The sequence below is a fragment of the Halichoerus grypus genome, chromosome 1 (assembly GCF_964656455.1).
Source record: "Halichoerus grypus chromosome 1, mHalGry1.hap1.1, whole genome shotgun sequence".
In the NCBI taxonomy this organism is placed as follows: domain Eukaryota; kingdom Metazoa; phylum Chordata; class Mammalia; order Carnivora; family Phocidae; genus Halichoerus; species Halichoerus grypus.
This window is the reverse complement of record NC_135712.1, coordinates 28366734-28383086: the sequence shown is the minus strand read 5'-3', so window position 1 is coordinate 28383086 and position 16353 is coordinate 28366734. Positions and strand designations below refer to the sequence as shown.

Genomic DNA, 16353 nt, shown 5'->3' with positions numbered 1-16353 from the left:
CCCTCTGAAACTATTGAAGGTCAAATAAAGACTAGGTTTATCCTCGAGAATCCGGCAAACCCTTTCCCAGGAGGACGGTCCATCAGTGTTATTCATTTCTGTATGGAGCACCCCTCTTTTAATTGTCCTTTTTATTTATCTACTTAAAGACTCAGAAGGAAACACACTTTTTCAGGGAGTTCCCATTGCTTGACCCGATCTAGCAAGAGTCTTGGGAAGGCAGCGACACATTGATTAGTATCCCCATTTTATAAATGAAGAAACTGAGACTCGGAGATGTTAGCGACTTGCCCGGGGTCACAGAGTTCATATACTGCAGAACCAAGACCACAGTCCATCTCGTTGGCTTTTCCTCTTAGCACTTTCTCTGCCAGCCCACTGCTGCCCCTTGGATGCTGACACCAATTTCCTTTAAATGGGCAGGGTTCTTTTTCATTCTTTACCGTTATGGAAGTGAACAGAATCAAAATAAAACACAGGAGGGCAGGCAGTTTGGGAAAGGCGGTTTGAAGGAGCACTTCAGGTAGGGGCTTAGGGAAACAGAGCCTGGTTCCATGTTGGCCTAGTGCCAGGATCTTGTGATTCATGTTCCTTCTCCCGACCACAGTGCCAAGGAGGCAGGATTTTAGACTAGTTACCCAGTCAGTCAGTTAGGGTGCTGCTCCTTCCAGTGATAGCATGGATTAATATTTTACCTCAGAAAAGGGCACAGCCCTTGGTGATATACTAGCTCCCCAAAGGCTTAGAATTTAAAATATGACTTATGATTCATAAAATCAAGCTAAGATTTCCTTTTCCCATATTTTTGTTTACATTAGAGTTTAAAAAATCATAAGCAGGCTTCATCCCTTTGACAGTTACCTGTCCAGGCCTACAATGTTCCAGATATTTACTGAGATATTTATTTATAGGTCTTTACCTATATAGATATTTTCAGTTATTTACTGCACCCACACTGTGTTCTGGAAAAAGGGCATAAACATAAATTCAGATATATTCCATTCTTGGTCCTGAAAGAGCTTGAACTATATACAGTAGGAAGAAAACAGTAAGACTGGACCTGGCCCCAGTGACAGCTGAGATACAAACAAAATGGTAAGGGATCAGGAAGAGTAGTGAGAGTTAGCAGTGAGTCTTTATTTATTGAGTGCATGCTCAGGACCAGGCACAAGAACGGTTGTTTGATGGTAAAGCTTTCAATCCACACAGCCACACTAGGAAGTAGAGATTATCTCTACTTTGCAGATAACTGTATTGAAACTCAGTGAAGTTAAGATACTTGTCCAAAGCCACACAGACTGTAGAGAACAAAACACAGGTTTGAACCCAGTTCTCCACCCAAAGGGAGGTTGTAAAAACCTCACAAGGAGAGAAAATAAATTATCAAAAAGGAAAGAAGACAAGGAATCTGCTGTCTTCTGAATGGCAAGATGGAAGGGGGTCTCTGGGTGATAGTAGGTGTTTAAAGGCACAGAGGCATGAAGGAGAGAAAACAAAAGGTAATGCAGTAGGTGGCTGATAAAGTGAGAAGCACACGTAGAAGGTCCAGGTGTGCACTCCTAATCCCCTTAACACACGGCAGTGGAGAGAAAGGGTTGAACAAGGGGCATCTTCAATGTCATCTTCTCCTGACTCCCTTTTCTCTGTACCCACCTATATGAAAGGCTATGTACTTTTCTCCTTGTTTTATATGTGTTCTTATACCCTGCTATGATTGCAGCTATCACCTGTATTTTGAAGACACACCTAACCTAGATCTCTGGTCTAGATCTTTCTCTTTAGATACTGATTTGTATTTCCAGCTGCTCATTCAATGTATCCAACTGGGGAACTCAGAGACCTCTATCTACATCTGCAAACATGCTTTTTCCCTACATTCCCTCTGTGGACCATGCCATTTTATTGCTTCAGTCTCCCAAACCAGAAACTTCAACATTATCATTGATGTCTTCCTCACTTCTGCCTGGGAAATCCAACATATTACCAATCCTCATAGTTTTACCTCTGAGATGTCTCCAAATCTACCACCTTCTCTCAATCCCCTTACCCACAGCTTGGCTCAAGTTCTTTATTATCCCTGTAGTGATGGACCAATGGTTCTCCAGTCATGTTCCACACATTTCTTTCACTCTTCTCACTAGTAGAAATGATTTGTAAAGCATGAAACAAACTGAGTCAAATCCAGTAATGCTTCTTTCTTGTTTTAAAAACTTTAATGATTTACAAAAGAGTTTGCACACCAATGACCATAGACTAACATTGGCTGACAGACATTTTACTTGGCCCAAACAAGTATGGAACCATCGTGTTTTAAATCTGAATTACTTGTCAACATAAAAGTTGGATGTTTCACATAAACATGGCGACTTTTGACTTCTGTTGAAAAATCAAGATCAAGCAACACTGGGCACTCCATCAAATGGAGCTCCCTAGCAGCTGCCTGTTACGGAGGAGCATCAACCTCTCCAGTTTGATACGATCGTCACAATCATAAGTCATGTTGATAGTATGTACCCTTGATATAATAGAATGTGATGATAATGGCACTTTATCTGTGTGGTTTTCCTTCCCACAAACCCATAACCCCAGTTGAATTATAAGAAAAACATCAGACAAACACCAATTCTACAGAATACTGACCAGGACACCTCAAAATTGTCAAGGTCATCAAAAAACAAAAAAAGTCTGAGAAATGTCACAGCCAACAGGAGCCTAAGAAGACAGTATGAATAAATGTAATATGGTATTTTTGATGGGATCATAGAACAGAAAAAGGACCCAAGTCAAAACTAAGGAAATCCAAATAAAGTGTGGATTTTTTTTTCAGCTTTATTGAGGTATGATTGACAACATTGTAAGATATTTAAATTGCACATCATGGTTTGATATACATGTATGTTGTGGAAGGATTCCTCACATCTAGTTAATTTACACATCCATCACATCACATATTTACCTTTTTTTTTTGATGAGAAGATGTGATATATATATATATACATTATTCTTCTTTATTCATTTATCTAGTAACAAATCTTCTTTATTCATTTATCTAGTAACAAACACGTTGTTTCCACATCTTGGCTACTGTGACTAATGCTGCAATAAACATGGGAGTGCAGTTATCTTTTCAAAATCCTATTTTCATTTCCTTTGGATTTATACCTAGGAGTAGAATAGCTGGATAAATGGTATTTCTACATTTAATTTTTTGAGGAACCTCCATACAGTTTTCCATAATGGCTGAACAAGTTTGCGTTCCCTTCAACAGTGTATCCCTTTTTTCCACATCCTCGCCAACGGTTGTTATTTCTTGCCTTCTTGATGATAGCCATTCTAATAGGTGTGAGGTGATATCTCATTTGTTTTTTTTTTTGATGAGAACGTTTAAGTTCTACCCTCAGCAAATTTCAGTGATGTAATACAATGTTATCAACTATAATCACCATGTTATGTAGTAGAGCCTCAGACCTCATTCATCCCATTGTGATTTTGATTTGCATTTCCCTGATGATACTTTTCATGTACCTGTTGACCATTTGTATATCTTCTTTGGAAAAATGTGTGTTCAGTTCCTCTGCCCATTTTTAAATCAGACTGTTTTTGGCTAATGAGTTGTGTGAGTTCTTTATATATTTTGGATATTAATCCCATATCAGATACATAATTTGCAAATATTTTCTCCCATTCAGTACATTGCCTTTTCGTTTTGTTGATGGTTTTCTTTGTTGTGCAGATACCTTTTAGTTTAATGTAGTCCCACCTGTTTAGTTTTGCTTTTGTCACCTTTGTTTTTGGTGTAAAACCCAAAAAACTCATTGCCAAGACTAATGTCAGGAGCTTACCTTCTATGTTTTCTTCTAGAAATTTCAGATCTTAAATTTAAGTCTTTAATCCACTTTTAATTGATTTTAGTATATGGTGTATTAATTCTTTCAATGCATGAGTGTAGAATATTTTTCCATTTATTTGTGTCTTCAATTTCTTTCATCAATGTCTTAGAGTTTTCAGTGCACAGATTTCTCACCTCCCAGTTATTCTTGGGCATTTTATTCTTTTTGATGTAATTGTTAATGGAATTGTTTTCTTAATTTCTCTTTCTGGTAGTTTGTTGTTAGTGTATAGAAACAGGACAACAATTTGTATATTGATTTTGTATCCCACAACTTTACTGAATTAGTTTATCAGTTCTAACTGTTTTGGTGGAGTCATTTGAGTTTTCTACACACAATATTATGTCATCTGCAAATAGAGACAATTTTACTTTTCCTTTCTGAATTAGATGTGTTGTATTTCTTTTTCTTGCCTGGTTGCTCTGGGTAGGATTTCCAGTACTATATAAATGAAAGTGGAGAGAGTGGGTATCCTTGTCTTGTTCCTCATCTTTTAGCTTTTTACTATGAAGTGTGACCTTAGCTGGGGGCTTAGTTAAAAATAATGTATCATTATTGATTCATTAATTGTAACAAATATACCATATTATTGCACAATGTTAGGGGAAACTGAGTATGCATATAATACAGAGAGAGGAACTCTCTGTATTATATTCACAATTTACCCAGAAATCTTAAATCTACTTAAATTTTTAAAATTATTTTTAAAAAAGTGAATCCATAGCAAAACTATAATGTAGGCAAGCTATTTATTGACCTCTTACCTTCTTTTTAATTCCCCAACTTCTCTAGTCTTAGTGTGTATTAGTTACTCAACAATAATGCATAAAGTATTATCTTTCATATATATGTTTGTATATTTACTTAAACATGTAAGAAAGATGATGGATATGAAAGTTTATGTATGTGATATATATATTATATAGATGATGTATATATATCCATGTGTGATATTTTATATATATATATATATATATAAATATATATAAAATACATTATATATTATCATTGTGTTTGGGGATTACTAAAAAACAGAAAGCCTTTAAGAAATAAAGGAAAAAATTTCTAAGGTGAGGATTTAGATTATTTTCACATCTGAATCAGGAAGATATCTTATAGCAAGAATAGAAACTTTATTAGCATGCTCCAATCATAAAATCAGTCCTGATTATAATTAAGGTACAAATAGAAGGACAGAGACACATGAAAACAGTTGATTTTGTAGAAGGTGCTAATATCACTTTCCCTATGGGCATTATGGCCACTAAGCATTGAAGAAACAAACTCCTTAACAAATTTAAAAATTTCTCCCACTCCACCATGTAGAAATGATCAGGTTTCAAAATAAGAGATATTGCAATTAATTTGCAAGGGAACAGATTCCTGTGATCTTCACAAATACTGATTTGTAAATCACTTTCACTTTATTAATTTCATTTTGTATATTATTCCCCATGGTCACCTCAGGGGGTGCATTGTTCTTTTCTCATTTTTTCAAGGTGAAGACATTTTCACTAACAGAGGCTCACTGACTTTCCAGAGGTTATCTAGGGATTCATTAACAGCATAAAAATTAGGCTCCAAATAATGTCACTGAGCCATTGCTATCCTCTCCATCTTCCTGCTTCCCTCAATCCAAAGAGGCTCTAAATAAGGAGATAACATAATTAAATAACTTTAAGGAAAATGCAAATGAATAAAATCTGGGGGGAAGATGAAGATAAATTAATCAGGAAAAAAAAAAAACAACAACCGAGATAGCTAAGGAATGCATGGTGTTTGGGAGACAATAAATTAGATTGCCATTTGTAAGTAATAAGATAGGCAACAAGAAAAGCCAGGGATATTCTGGTCTGTACTCAAAGAGGGATAGATAGGATAACCTGATGAGAAAGTGAGGGTGCAGACAGCGTGATGTGCTGAGATCACGCTGATTCTGGGGGACCCATTTTGAGGCCTGTAAGCACCAAACCTGCAGACTTTTTGGAAGAGCTCCAAAGAGCAACAGAAGCAGATAAAATGAGAAAAGTACTCAGACTGTTCCTCTCACTGTCCACTGCCTTCTAAAGGCAGATTAGGTGAAATAGAATTGACTTAGCGAGCTAAATAACTCCTACCTGAGGCCTGAGTTGGTAATGGTGTATTCAATTTTTGTTGCTTCCAATTTTTAAGGTAGTTGCCTCTGTGTGGATGGGGGCAACCTTATACGCATGTGAAATGAGTGACTTACAACCTACACAGTACGTCCTGCTTGCCCCCAAATCTCTCTTCCATAACTCTATCATGTTGCTATCTTTTCCCTTCTGTGGCCCAATATTCTCAGCATGAGAGAAGAAAAGCCCTGGAAATGGAAAGTGACTACAGAAGGTGTGATTCCCAAAAAGGCAGAGGTAAAATGTTTGTGTATTACTTTGCCAGAAAACAAATTCCTTTAGCTCTCTTCTTTAGAGGATCTTCGCAGGTTTGTTTGTGCATTGACCTCTTGGACATCATGGAATTCGTTGAAGAGTGCATGCTCTAAGAGGGTAGCATTTGCATTATGCCTGGGTGATCAAAGATTGGTTATCCCCTGCCAATCATTATTTTTTTTCTAGCTGATAAGTCCGGTAATACCTACCACCTCTTAAGGTGAGATAATACCACTTTCTGAAGGTGGAGAGTTGAGTAAGGTAAGCAGGAAGACTAATCATGACCTGTTGGTGGTAGGTGGAAGAATTCTCACCAGACATCTATAATTGGCAGTAAAGTGAGTGCTATAGACCGAATGTTTGTGTCCCCCCAAATTTATAAGTTGAAACCTAATCCCCCAAAGTTATGGTTATTAGAAGTTGGGGCCTTTGGGCAGTGATTAGATTGTGAGGGTGGACCCCTCATGAATGGAATTAGTGCCCATATAAAAGAGACACAGAGTTCTCTCATTCATTCTGCCAGGTGAGGATACAGTGAATAGATGATTATCTATGAACTAGGAAGTGGGAGATTTCTCACCACGCAACAAATCTGCAGGTGCCTTGATCTTAGATTCCCAGCCTCCAGAACAGTGAGAAAAAAATTTCTACTTTCCCTAAGCCACCCAGTTTTGAGCTTCGTCCAGCCCAAATGGACGAAGAGGATGAGTCAACTCTATATTTGTAGACGGTAGCTGCAAAGTGGAGACAGGGGAAGTTTCTATTGGGTAGGAAAGGAGAACTTAGAGGAAACGAACTTTACCTATTTTGCTCTGTTTTAATGCTGATGACCAAGGTAGGTGAGAGCCACATTGATCTCATCTTCTCACCTTTTGCCCTTCACTGTCGATGTGATTTTCCCCTAAAGGTCATGATCCACTGAGGAGAGTGACTCAGTCCCTACTCTGACATAACAACATGAAGAATTTGTCAGTAGAATTAATATTCTAAATGGATGGGTCTGTGTTTTCTTCTGCCCATAGCACTGTTGGAATAACATTTACCATCTGGAAAAATAATTTAATCAGGCAGAGGAATGGTTTCGAAAAACAACTACAGAACTTGCCACAACTTGATATAGATCCAGTTCCACCAGAAAGGGCATCAAAAACAGTAGAAAATGTTTGGGAGGAATTGAAGGCAGAAAGCTTGGCAAGTATGTTTTAACCCCAGAAAAGCTGTGGGGAAAGAAGATTCTAAAGAAGACTTGGAAATTAGAAAGTCTTCGGGCCCCTGAGATTAAGAGGATGAAGAGTTTGTCAAAACAGAAGGCTAGATGAGCTGCTTTGGAAAGGGAGAAGAATCTACGCTTTTCACACTGGGCCCGAACAAAGCAGAAACCAATGCCTCAGAGAATGTGAATGTAGTTCTTTCATGTTCTATCACATTTTTTGGTCCTTTATTGGACTAACCATCTGAATGCTTCTAAAAATCCACCCCCTTCACCCTAAGGTGATCTTGTATTGCATCATTCAGGGTTTGAGATGAAAGATTCTGGAAGCCAAGAACTCCTGTCCTTCACTCATGTAGGTCACAAAAGCATCAGGTGAACAAGAATTATATCCATCATATGGAGAAAAGTCTATAACACTTATGTTTATTATTTGATTTCTATCAATTCCTAATTTTTAAATGTTAATTGTCATGGACATGATGTGACACAACAAAAAAGGACATTTGCTTAATATCAGTGCTTATGACCACAGTGGCTGTCCCAGCATGTTGCCTAACATTTAACTGAGAGCTGAAGAAACTCTCTGCAGCTTCAGAACTGCAGTTCATTAAAACTTTTTAAGAGGAGGGGCACCTGGGTGGCACAGTTGGTTAAGCGTCCAACTGTTAGTTTCGGCTCAGGGTCATGATCTCAGGGTTGTGAGGTCGAGCCCCATGTCCAGCTCTGCACTCAGCATGGAGTCTACTTGAGTTTCTCTCTCCCTCTCCCTCTGCTCTCCCCCCCTCCCCCGCTCTCTCTTTTTTTCTCTCTCTCTAAAATAAAATCTTTAAAAAGAAAAACTTTTTAAGAGGAATATTACCAGGCACAAATGTAAAGTCAAGGAACAAAGAAGCTAACCCAACCTTACCACAAAGAATTTGACTAGCCTTATTTCCTGAACCTGTGATTTCCTTCAGCACCTCAGGTGTGGCACAGTGCATGAAGGGTTTCTTAACAATACAGATTAGCCAAAAGCCAGAAAAGGCAGGGCAGCCACTTCTCTCACTGTTGCTTAGAAGATTTCCATAGGTAACTCATATCACTGCTAATGAGAACTACATGAATTAATCCCACAGCTTAGGATAGAGCTCAGACTGGATAGCTAAGGACACAGAGCTCAGAATTCAAATGCAGTCAGAATAAGACTAGATATATTATTTCAACATGTTGGAATCCATCTGCAATAGTTATCAACGGCTTTATACAACCAATTTATACAGTTCATTCATTAACTAGTAGCTAAAATACTACAGAAATGCTCTAGTGGATACATTTCCAAAATAAATTTGGAAGCATGAGCCATATTTTTTTTTAAAGATTTTATTTATTCATTCATAAGAGACAGAGAGAGAGAGGCAGAGGGAAAAACAGGCTCCCTACTGAGCAGGGAGCCCAATGCGGGACTCGATCCCAGGACCCTGGGATCATGACCTGAGCCGAAGGCAGATGCTTAACCATCTGAGCCACACAGGCACCCAGCATGAGCCGTATTTTGTTCATTGAAAGAGTGTAGTGAATTATAATGGTCAAAGCTAAGATGACATTTGTGAAAAGTGAATAAGCATTCAAAGAGGAAGGAGGATATCTAGAACTAGACTGTCCAGTAGCCAGCAACCACATGGAGCAACGTAAATTTAAATTAATTAAATGGCATTTCAAATTCAGTTCTTCAGTCATACCAGCACATTTCAAATGCTCACTAGCTACATGTGGCGAGTAGCTACTCTATTGAATGTAGAGAGAGAACATGTTTACAAACACTGAAAGTTCTATGCCACCGTGCTAATGTAGACCTTCCAACATCTATCCCACCCCAACAACAGCATGTATAATTTTCATATCCTGGCTAGTGTGAGTTCAGGATTCAAAATGGCCCCAGAAGAAACCAGAAGAAAAAACCACCTAGGACAAGGTTGTTGTCACCATCACCAGCTGAGCAGCTAAGGAGCTGATGACCACAGGTACGGGCATAACTTTGGGACCTGAGTTTTTCTGTGCCTCTGAGAAACTCTGAATTGACCCTATAGCCATCCAGCTAAAGCCATCTTCTCACTCTGGCTTGTGGCCATGTGTTCATGAGGTCCGTTTGTGTTTGGTATCAGCTTCCGGCTACTTATCTAATTATGTAGCCAGTGAGCACAAGGGAGATAAAGGTGTAGGAGAGACAGTAATCCCAGCCCATTGCCCATTGTCTGTCCCTGTCACTGTGGTTTCCCTCATTCATGTGAACATGAGAGGTTAAAGTCAGAATTTAGAGTATAGAAGCAGAACATGATGTATAATAAAAGATCTTAGAATTACTGGGATAATAACCTAAAAGTGAGTATGTACAAATGGCAGTACATAATTAGCCAAGATAAGGGACACTTCATCTCCTGAACTAAGCTTAGTTGTCAAAACCATGTTTTGTCCACGATCTTGTCTGTTTGTTTGTTTGTTTGTTGCAATCATTTGTACGGTATATTTCAAATAATCTTTGAGTATAGGTCATTATAATAAAAAAAGAAAAAGAAACAGTCAAACAGTTCCATGTCTTGAACTTCCCCTCCTATGACTGATCCATCCCTTGGTATAGAACTGAGACAGCACCACAGGAGGGGATTGCACCTTCTGCTTACAAAAACTTCTGTAGAGAAGAGTGGGCAGAGTGTACTTTTTTCTAAAACCAGTTATTTCTAAAAAGAAAGGACTAAAGAACTTATTTTAAGATAACACAAGTGATCATGATAGTGATGATGACAGTGATGATGATGATAATCATGAAGATGATTTGCTTATTCTTCAGTCGAGAGTGTGCAATAAATACGTGTGGCTGATAATATGGAGTGATCAGGAGCACTCCACTCAGTCAGGTGGCCCCGCTCTCCAGGAATAATTCTTTTCGAGCAGGTTGCTCTTGAAACAGTTCATGTAATCAGGTGCTGTATTTCATCTCAACTTCTGTTTCTGACGACCAGGCAGAGATGACATAGTAAGAGAACTAGGAACTCTATCGACAATACTACACGAAAAAAATTCATACTCTTAGTCTTGTTCAAATGAGCACACTGAACAGTTGTGCTATGTACCTGAAACAGGTGGAGGAGAGCTGTGCTCTCTTTAGACAGAAGTACTGTGTTCATTTCCATTAATCCTCAAGTTCTCTGTGATTCGGCAAGGGAAGTTTTGAGTTTCGATTCAGTGGCTACTGTTTAAGCTGCAGAGTTGATGCACAAATGATCCATAACACATTTTGGCATATTAAATCATCTTCACAGTGCTAATATGCCATGAAACCCAGTTTACATATGACGGAGGCATAGAAGGTGCAAAGGTGAGAACAGACTCCTGTTTCAAAAGGCATCAGGCACACTACCTTATTTTCTTGAAGCACCACTAACTTCTATAAATCCGTTGCTAGAAAAGGTTATAAAGCTACCAGGCCCTTCTTCTCTCTTCTCAATCCTTAAGTCCCCTTCTCTTCTCAACGTGCTCTATGGAAGCTCTTCTCTCTCCCCCTCCCATTCTTTTGTCTTTTTATCCCATAGCTCTTTTCCCTTGAGCTGAATCCCTCAGAATCTTTGGGCCACAACAATCATAATTCTTTTTCTCTTTAGACTTGTAATGCATTTGGAATTTTTTTTTTGGGGGGGGAAAGGGCTACGGCAGATATGAGATAGTAATAGAACAGAGTAATAGAAGATGCAATAGTTCATCAGATTCTGGACCTGACCTCTTAAAGATAGCACCTAGATAATAACACTAGGCCAGGGTGCAACCAGTGGGTGTGATGTGCCACTCTATCATAATTCTGACATCTATTGTCAGTTGAGATAATACACTCCCAACCTCCCTTCCATTCATGAGTTATGTGGTGTATAGCCTGAGACATCACAGTAGGGACAGAGTATGAAAACTGGCTTTTGCCACACCTCAAAATATATATAATTTCTTTGAATTAGGTCAGTCAGTACTCAAGTATTACTTAATTATGTCTCTTGGGAAAATAAGGAGAATATTTTATGTTATATTATAATTAATATCAGCATCTTCGATGATCATTGTCAGTTGGTTGGCACCGGATAAAAAGGCCCCTGTGCCTGCCAAAGTTTTGCTTTCCTCCAGGGTCTCTAGACCAGAGTTTCTCAACCTTGGCACTATTCACATATAGGGCCAGAGAATTCTCTGTTGTAGAGGGCTGTCTTGTGCATTGCAGGATGTTTAGCAGCTTCCCTGGCCTCTACCCACTAGATATCAGTAGTATCCCCCCTAGTTGTGACTACCATTGCCAAGTATCTCCCAAGGAAAAATTGCTCCCAGTTGAGAAACATTGCCCTAGATTCACAAGGCATGGATCTTTCATCCCTTATTTCCCTTTTCTCCTTTTCTTGCATGCTCAGTCCTAGTAAGGTACACCTACCTTTCCCCAACTGCAAACCTTCTCTGTGCCTTCTCTTATCTCTAAAACTGATCCTGTCTTAGTCACCTGAAAATATCCTGGCAAGGCCTGTGTAAACAGTAACAGATTCCCTTGAGCTTCAGAAATTCATATAACAATCCAACAGGAAAACATGAAGAAGTGTAAAAAAAAATAAAATAGCTAGAGAGAATAGAAAATTCAAACTTAGCTTTTTAGGTCTCTGTACTGGGGAAGCAAGTCTATATAAATTGCTTATGGCTTCGAGTTGACTTCCTGGGACAAGTTGAAAGTGATATTATGGGGTTAGCGTGAAACATCCTCAATGAATACAAGACAGGAGTTTCCATCCCACAAAACTTTTCTTCTTGTAGAAATTTATACCTCTTATTGATTTCCTATTGAAAGTATTCACCATGAATTTTCCATAACTTTTTAAAACCTCTCTTCTCCCCACATCCTCAGCTATACTGAATTCTTCAGCAAATTATCTCCTCAGCTTTTTTTTTTTTTTTTTTTTTTTTTTTGTTATTGCCTCTGGTTTCAGTGGATGAGATCATCTTCCTTTTCAAAACTAACCCTTTGAACTATGTCTGTGACCTCAAACCTCTGGTTATCTACTTTCTTCGCATCTTCAATATCTTACTTTCTATTGATACCTTCCAGTCTGCTGTAAATATCACTCACTGGCCACTCCACATTTTGCCCTGCCATTGTCTTAAGCTTTTCTTTCATATTCTCTCATTCTGTCTCTTGTTTAACTCTCTCCCCCTCCCCTCAACAGATTTCTTAAAAAAATACCTTACACTCTTTATTTCTACTCTACATTCCCACTCTCCTGGTCCCTTGCAGGCCTCTCTTTATCTTCACAAATGTGCTGAAACACTTTTGCTGTCTAACTATGACAATCTTTAAACCCACTGGATTTTTGGATCTTGACCTTTGAGAATTTGACACTGTGATCACTCCCTGGATTTTCGCTTTCTTAGCTCTCATGCTATTGCAGTCTCCTGATTTTCTGTCTGCTATTTTTGCTGATTCTTTTCCCCACTCTCACCTCCGAATACTTTAGGAAAATGATCTCAAGTATCTTAATTTCTGTCTGATATATCTGGTCCTAATAACACTTCCATTCAGAGACTCCAAAGCTGCTGTAAGAATAGATTCAGAGACTCCCTTTTAACTTCATGGTGGCGTCTATTCTCCTCTGGGAAACTCCTCTTTATAGGACTGTCTATTCATGGTAGGACAACATCTTCAGTAATCTTGAGTGGAATCTTTGAACTTGGGGAATTGTTTGACTCAAGCAACAGAGCTGTCACTTCATGATCCTACCCTTTATTATAAATATGGGTGCCAATCTTGGAGGAAACAGAAGTTGTATGTGTGTGGTGGGGGGAGGATATAAGAATAGGAATTCTTGTCAGCAGGACTCTATTATATAGATATAAGTATACACTGGGGGAGGTTGGGATGTGGGGGAGAGATTGGTAAATCATTTCAGATTAATGTCTAAAACCAAAAGGTAAAAAATAATACTAATGCTATTAGAATTTTACCAACAAATACAGAAAAGATAAGCTTAAGAATTGCAATTAGCTCTGGGGAAAGAAAAATGGAAGACTCTTGTAATAAGTGTTTAGGAAAAAATGAAACAAGACGAAACCAGAGATGGAGACAAACCATAGTAGACTCAATCTTAGGAAACAAACTGAGGGTTGCTGGAGGGGAGGGGGGTGGGGAGATGGGGTAACTGGGTGATGGACACTGGGGAGGGTATGTATTGTAATGAGCACTGGGTATTATATAAGACTGATGAATCACAGACCTGTACCCCTGAAACAAATAATATATTATATGTTAATTAATTGAATTTAAATTTTAAAATGTTTTAATAAGTGTTTAGCATTGATTAACCCTTTAAAACTGTGCATATGTAAATAAAACCCAAATACATACATACAAACAATATCATCAATATAGTTAACCATGAAGACTAGAGAAGGATGCAAGAGATAACCTAAGGATAGCTTCCTGCTATGTGGAAGACCATAACATCCTTTCTGGCCTAGATGGAGAAGTCTGGGAAGAGAGGGAGGAAAGCACAAGTAAGTTGAGATCTTAGTAGTGCTGATCTTTTTGCTCACTCCATAAGTTTGAAACTCATGGAGGCAGGTAGAGACCATTAAATGACTTGAGAACCTCAGCACTAAAGGAGGATATGTCCCCCTTTTCACTTATAACTGTGAGTGCCTCTCCTCAACCTTGACAGCCATAGCAGAGTAGCAATGGTGTGTGAGGGAGACAGCAAGATCTTGAGATATTTCCCACCTCCTTAATTGTGTAGCAGGAGGAGACCAATACTGTTCTTAGACCCCTGCTGTGGGGTTCATACTTTAAAGGGGTACACATTGGCTTTTCTCTGACCAGATCCTATCCTACAAGACTAGAAGTCTTTGAGACCAAAGAGACTTGCCCACCCAGAGCTTACTCCACTATTCTAGACCATACTCTAGATCCTTGAGATGCTAGAAATTCTGCCAAGATTATCATCAGGCTTTGTATGTCTCTTCCTGGCTCTAGTCTCTGGAGGGTAAGTCACACTACCAGTGTGTACGCCCCTAGGGCTGAATGGTGGCCAAGTTGTGCTTATTTGTGTGTGGGTTGGGGGAGGGGGAGGTTGGTATGGGGTATAGAGGAAAGCTTAAATATGTGGGCTGAGATTTCCACACAGGCACGTTCAAGGCCATTAGGAAAGGAGCCAGTGGTGGGAGGAGAATTGAAAGTGGCCCATAAACTGGGCCTTGCTTTCCTTTTGTCAACACATTTCCGTGTGAACCTATAAGTAGTCTAATACTTCTAAATTCAAATGACCTAGGTCATTATAAAAGTGTATTTGTCCAGGTAAAAGTACAGAATATATTACATTTAACAATTTGTTTGCTCAGTAATATTTGGAATTATGCTCTGTGGGTCTCCATTTATACTCTTGTCCTGAATCCTGTGTTGGGTGGCAGGCCTAGAGGAAGAGATTCAGAAGCTGCTCCAAAAGTTAATGGGTTGCTGAAATGCTGTGAGGGCCAGGGGACTGCAAGATGTCAGGATGGAGATAAGGACCAAACACGGTTCAGTCCTTGTGAGTAAAGTTTAAAGTCAAGACCAGTATGTAGGGGTGAAAGTGAGGAAAGCAGCCAACGTAGCAAGAACAGAGGCTGACAATCAATAACCATAGGCTATGCAGTGGGAGACACTTTGGCCATCTAATGAGAATTTGGAGGAAGAAATGAAGATTGGACTCCTCCCTCCACCCCTCCACCCCCCCCACACACAGATGACACTGTGATGTTAGATGAGTTCCTCTTGTACCCTGCAGGATGGCAAAAGGACAAAGAAATCTTTTGAGAGGTTAGAACAACCATGCTAAGGAGATTAAACAATGAACTGAATAAGTTTAAATCCTGAATAGGAATAAACTTTTACCTCGAAGAGAATATTTTAAACAGGATGTGACTTAAAGGTATATACTTTCAATTTTTTTAAAATAATAATAATAATTATTATTATTATTATTGCTAGTGATCAAGGAGAGATTCAGAGGTAAGTTGAGGTCAGCTTTAGAAAAGTAGCACCGTTACATTTCTGCACATCTGATTAATTAATGCAAATGGACTGGTAATGCTGTGAAATAAATACTCATGGATAACTTCCTGGAGAAACTGGGGAAAATCGGTTCTTGCCAGGGTATGGTATGAGAACAATACCATGATTATATGTCTTAATATATATATTAATATATATAATGAGCAAATAGCTCATTATATCCCAGCTGTAGGTGAAGTTTAACTTCAAAGGATTCAGAAACTCTACCTGATGGACACAGGGACATTTTTAGATTCACAAAGTTTGGAATTCCCTGTGTTGGAGTAAGGTTGAAAGTGAAGGCTGACTCCTAAGAGTATTTTACTAGTGACTACTAACTACGAGGTCCTGGACAATCCTTGCTACTCCCAGATTCACTGAGAGCCAAGGGATGTTAAGAGGAAAGATCCAAAGTCTTTGGGCAGAGAGAAAATGCCTTCGAAGGCGAGATCTGTTGCATTATTTGAACTGGATCTGATCAACAGGGAACAGTTCTAGGCACTTTATTGTATGGTATCAAGGCATTAGAAACATCTGAAATTGTTGCCAAAATTGGACCTATCTATCCTATAGATCTGATTTTTTTTTTTATTGTTATGTTAATCCCCATACATTACATCATTAGTTTTAGATATAGTGTTCCATGATTCATTGTTTGTGCATAACACCCAGTGCTCCATGCAGAACGTGCCCTCCTCAATACCCATCACCAGGCTAACCCATCCTCCCAACCCCCTCCCCTCTAGAACCCTCAGTTTGTTTTTCAGA

The 16353-nt window shown here is 38.9% G+C and overlaps 1 long non-coding RNA gene across 2 annotated transcripts in view; it reads left to right on the top strand.

Annotated features, from left to right (window-relative positions):
* The window catches only part of LOC118535987 (uncharacterized), a 38210-nt gene that overhangs the window by 6130 nt on the left and 15727 nt on the right, over positions 1-16353 (top strand). The window contains exon 2 of one of the 2 annotated variants that reach the window (XR_004917452.2): positions 6214-6280. The exons of the other annotated variant lie outside the window; for it this stretch is intronic. This is a non-coding gene — a long non-coding RNA (uncharacterized LOC118535987). The remainder of the gene's footprint in view (positions 1-6213; positions 6281-16353) is intronic. 2 annotated transcript variants of the gene reach the window in all.